Source organism: Macrobrachium rosenbergii, chromosome 2 (assembly GCF_040412425.1).
Source record: "Macrobrachium rosenbergii isolate ZJJX-2024 chromosome 2, ASM4041242v1, whole genome shotgun sequence".
NCBI lineage: Eukaryota > Metazoa > Arthropoda > Malacostraca > Decapoda > Palaemonidae > Macrobrachium > Macrobrachium rosenbergii.
In genome coordinates, this window is record NC_089742.1 from 20,427,064 (window position 1) to 20,433,318 (window position 6,255).

Below are 6,255 nucleotides of genomic sequence, written 5' to 3' on the forward strand. Positions count from 1 at the left end.
TCATTGCCTTCCTTAAATCCTCTGCTGTCAGAGCCACATCTGTTCTCAGATTGACATCAATCGCCTCAACTCGCGCTTCATTTAATTCCGCCTTTCATTTATCATCTGCAGTGACCCACTTTCAAGGTTCTCATCCCATCTATTCAGGACTGCCTTCTCCCCTGACATCTTTAACATCTTTTGTTCAAAGATTTATCTGTTCATTAACCTTTTTCCTTAACACTCGTACTCACAATTTCGTCAAATATTTTATTGTTTATTACTTATTTCTCTCATCCTTTATACCCAAATTCCATACCTTTATATGCGTTCTTGGTTTTCAAAATCGTATTTCTTCATCTCTCATTATTTCGCCTCCTATCTATCTATCTATTATTATTATTATTATTATTATTATTATTATTATTATTATTATTATTATTATTATTATTATTATTATTATCTTTCCTTACTTCTCTTTTCTCAGGTATGCACTGTGTGTAAGAAAAACAGATTTATCACATTTAGTTTTTGTCTACTGAATATTTTCTAACACTGGTACTAGTGAAAACACAAGAAATGTAAACAAACAACAAAAGAAATAACAGAATGGACAGAACATATATCTTTGAAAGAAAAGGGGATCTTTAATAATAATAACGTATCTTTTTAAAAAACTATAAACTGTTAGACTTAAGCAAGTAACTAAAGAATCTTTAATTCCTTTGTTTTGAAAACCTGCCCTTCCTTGCCCTTCACTGGTAATTGTGCAAGTAAGGAGAAATTAAGTTTCTTATAAAGTAAGAGTAATGACGCGAAATTTTCTGTTCATTGTTTAATACACTGAAGTGGTTAGATTTTACAAAATATCAATTTATATAAAGTAATATGTTATATAGAATCCTTGTTCAAGAGTCGCTATTTCTCTCTTTTCTCTCTCTTCATGCTGTGTGTGTGTATATATATATATATATATATATATATATATATATATATATATATATATATATATATATATATATATATATATATATATATATATATATATATATATATATATATATATATATATATATATATATATATATATATATATATATATATATATATATATATATATATATATATATATATATATATATATATATATATATATATATATATATATATATATATATATATATATATATATATATATATATATATATATATATATATATATATATATATATATATATATATATATATATATATATATATATATATATATATATATATATATATATATATATATATATATATATATATATATATATATATATATATATATATATATATATATATATATATATATATATATATATATATATATATATATATATATATATATATATATATATATATATATATATATATATATATATATATATATATATATATTATATATATATATATATATATATATATATATATATATATATATATATATATATATATATATATATATATATATATATATATATATAATATATATATATATATATATATATGTATATATATATATATATATATATATATATATATATATATATATATATATATATATATATATATATATATATATATATATACATATACACACACATACACATATACAACCCGTTGCAAGGCCAAGCGTACTTTCCAGGAAGATTTTAGCACTCTCTTATACAGGTGTAAACAATGGCATAAAGGTAAGTAAAGTGACCTCAGAAAATATAACTGCATGTATAGAAAAGTACAGATAAAAATTATCATAACTGTATAAGATTGTAAATACTGCGGTTATCGAGGTATCAAATATAACAAGGGGGGAAATGCGACATGCATTTAGGATTATTTAATTAAAAATAGGTATAATACCGGGCATAATTCTGATCAGTAACATAACATTAATTCAAGGCGGCCGAACTAAAATGAAAGGAAGTAAAATTATTGTTTTTCTCGCTTAAAAGTATTTGGCAAGTTCTAACGAAATAAAAGAGTTGCAAATTTAAATAAAATAAACTAGCCATTAGACGTTTAATAAAGTTGCTATATGATCCTTTCACTGACAAATACTTGTGTGAACTATGTAGTAAGGCTCCTTTAGCCATTTTTTACGTTCATAAAGGCATGGGAGAAAAGACACTCACTTCAACATCAAGTCTTGTGAAGTTTAATTAGGCTCTTATCATGTTGCTCGACTTACTAATTGCTTGCAAGACTGCAGCGCCCCGTGACGCTTTAGTATGCCGTTTGTTTACAAATTATTTACCCTTTGAAAATGATTAACTCTCCCTGGGTACGTCGTTGAAAGCAGGCAGCATGATAACGAAACTCTGTCAAAAGCATTATTATTGTTACCCTTATTATATTTGTTTGGTTTTGTTTTGCTTTAACTAAGGAAAAAGACCAAAAATACCATGTGTTTCTGCAGATTGCCTGTATGTTGTCTTAGCCTTATTTTTTTTTATTTAGCAAATATATAAACGTTTTGAGTAACAGATTTTAATACCGTCAATCTATACTCTAATATTAAAAGAAAGAAAAAATTATTAATGTATGCCTACATTCCTCACACGAGTTCGAAGGAATTTAACTTAATGTTACAAAGGGCAATTCACAATAAATTTCCAGCACTGGATGGTAAACAAATTTTTAAAAATCCAAAGACTGGCACTTAATTTTTCTAACATAAAGATTAGCATCCACTGCCATGCGGTCTGTGTGGATGCATTCTTTTATTTGCCAAAAATTTAAAACTGGGAAATTTGTCAGAGCCACCAAGAGACTGCTCAAAGTAAAGAAGATTCTCTTGGAGTCAGTCGTTCTACAGGATGTCAGTCAAAATGACGAAGGAATTGCTCGGGCATACAGTTTGATGGTACAATTTTTGCTGTAGAAAAAGTGCAAGTGGAGGGGACGATAGAAGAGTCAGGGTAAATTCTGAGGATCTTTATAAGATAGGATGGAAAGAAGATAAGGTGAACAGTCACGGCCTAACTCTACAGTTTACATAGGAGAGGTGCGAGCCCTTCATAAATGAAACGGATACGGAAACGAGACAGGACAGTGGAAATGGAATTGATACCAACAAAGATAACTTGGATAAAAACTATGCAAAAATATAAGTCATTCTCTGAGCTGAAGATAGCTAGTTTGAATGTTAATGGACTACACAGTAAAGCCAAATTTGGTATACTTGAGATATTTATACATGATTTTGATTTTATTTGTTTATCTGAAACTAAATGTCATTATATAGATGATGACTTGTTCCTGCAGGTACTCGTATCATTTTTATTAAGAAAAAAATGATATTACTCTTCCGTATGGAGGTATACATGGAATCTGTATGTTAATTAGAAGAGATAGAGAAAAATATGTTACATTGATCGAAGACACAGTGTCTGATTCTTTATTATGTGTAAGATTTCATTGTAGGGAAACACAGAATGATATTATTATTTGTGCCTTGTATATTCCACACGAGGGATCACCTTATTGTTCATCTAATATCTTTGATGTTATTGCTGATGATCTTATGAATTTGAATGTAAAATATGAGTTACCAATTATATTAGCTGGTGATTTTAACTCAAGAACAGGCTTACTTAATGACTTTATAGAGAATGACCCTTTGCAAAATATCGATTTAAAGGATTTTATTGATGAATGTCTGTTTAGCTCCAAAAGAGAATTAGAAGCTCTTGGTCTTAGCACAGATCGATATAACAGTGATGTAATTACCAATAACCATGGTCGTAACTTAATTGAACTGTGTAAAATGCTTGACGTTAAGGTAGTTAACGGGAGATTTGGGGACAGTGGCGTGGGGATTTCACTTGTTTCACAGCTAATGGTAAGAGCTGTATTGACTATTTTATTGTTTCTCCTAAACTTATGAGTAGCATTACGGATTTTAATGTTGAGCAATATGACAGGTGTCTGTCCGATACTCACTCGGCCCTCTCTATGGTATTACGTTTGGAAGAGACTTGTAATATGAGACCACTGGAAATACAGAAGGAAGAAAATTTAGATTTAGATAGTAAGGAAAACCCATGATATGAATAACTTTGAATATGAAGAACTTAAAACAAAATGGACAAATGACATAAAAATGAATATATGGAAGCATTCAATACTAGAGATATTAACTTATTAGACCAAAAATTAGATTCACTGAACCCTTTGAATGTAACAGAATATTATGGATGATATTGTAAAAGATTTAGGAAAATTATATATTGACCCTGCCAAACACATTGGCATTTGTAAAAAGTTATCAAAATAAACCTAAAACTGGGGATTGCAAAAAGGGTTAGCAAACCATGGTTTGACAAAGACTGTTCTAGTAAAAGAACTGAATATATGAAAGTAAAACAGGCTTAAGAAAATCAAAACAAATGAAGCTAGAAACGAACTGAAAGCTAGAGCTAAAACATATAAGAGAATAATTAATAAAGCTAAGAAATCTTTCAGAAAAAATTTCATAGAAATGTTAGAAATCTGAGAAAAGTAGTAGTAAGGATTATTGGGATTTGTTAAAGAATACTGATAAGAGTGAGCTGATTTGTAAAATTGCACTTAAAACATTTCGTGATTATTTTGCTAAACTCAGTCGAGGTAATGTTGAACCTGATGAGAGTGAACACCTGATAATTTCGGCCCAAGCATTATTAACCAGTTAGTTAACGAAAAATTAAATAGAGTTTTACAGTAGATGAGATACAAATTCAAATAAAAAAACTTAAGAGTAGAAAAGCATGTGGTATTGATAATATTATAAATGAGTTCCTTAAAACTGCCCTCATGATATGCTAAATGTGATATGCAAAATTTTCAACATAGTGTTGATCTCCTCAATTGTCCCATATCATTGGTGTATAGGGATAATAAAACCCATATTTAAGAAAAAAGGATCCCCTGACGACCCAGATAACTATAGGGGTATCACACTACTGAGCTGTGTAGCGAAGCTTTTACCACTTGTGTCAATAAAAGGTTGACTGATTATATTGACAGCACTGGTCAACTTGGTGAAGAGCAGGCTGGTTTCAGGGGAGGGATATAGTACCTAGATCATATTTTTGTATTACATTCACTTGTTAATTTCTATCTCCATCGAAAAAGAGAATATACTGTTTGTTCATTGATTACAAAAAAGCATTTGATTTGGTTGACAGGTCTTCCTTGTGGGGAAAAGTAATCTCACATGGCATTAACGGTAATATTATGGTTGTCATATATAATATGTATAATAATGCAAAATCCTGTGTGAAGCAGAATCACAAAATTTCTAACTTTTTCAGAACCAACATAGGTGTAAGACAAGGTGAGAATCTTTCCCCATTACTTTTTGCCATCTACCTAAATGATTTTGAGTTTTCTCTTAGCAGGGGTATAATGGGATGGATATGTGCTCAAGGGAAATAAATGAAAAATTAAGTAGTATTGATATAGAAATATTTTGCGTATTTATGTTTTACTTTATGCTGATGATACTATTGTAATGGTTGAATCCCCAAAGGAATTACAAAATGCCTTAAACAAAGTAAAAGAATATTGTGATACTTGGAAACTTCAAATTAATGTTTCAAAACTAAAGTAGTTGTATTTTCTCTAGAGGAAAAGTTAAATGTCCCGAATTTTAAATATGGTGAGGAGAGCATCGAAATTGTAGATGATTATGTTTACCTTGGCACTACGTTTAATTATAATGGTAAAATGGATAAAGCTATTAAGAAACAAGTCATTCAAGCACGTAGAGCACTATTTAGTATGTTAATTAAATGTAAAAACTTGAATTACCCATTGATATCAACTGTGATCTATTCGATGCTCTAGTCGTACCAATTTTTGACTTACGGCTGTGAAATATGGGGTTACCACAAACTAGATCATGTTGAAACATTTCACAAGAAGTTCATGAAAAATCAGCTCTGTGTGAACAAGCGAACAGCAAACTGCATGGTATATGGGGATCTTGGCAGATTCAAAATTGAAATATCTATTTGCAAACGGATGATTGAGTTTTGGTTGAGAATTGTAAAATCAAAGGCGTCTAAATTGTCAAATGTTTTTATCGTTTTCTTAGAATTCTGTACGAGTCGAATGAGTATAAGTCTAGTTGGATCCATAAAATTAAAACTATCCTTGGTTCATGTGGTATGTCAAATATATGGGGAACACCCAGAAAATTTCAATCACACGTGGATAATAAATAGCCTAGAAATGAAACTCAACGATATA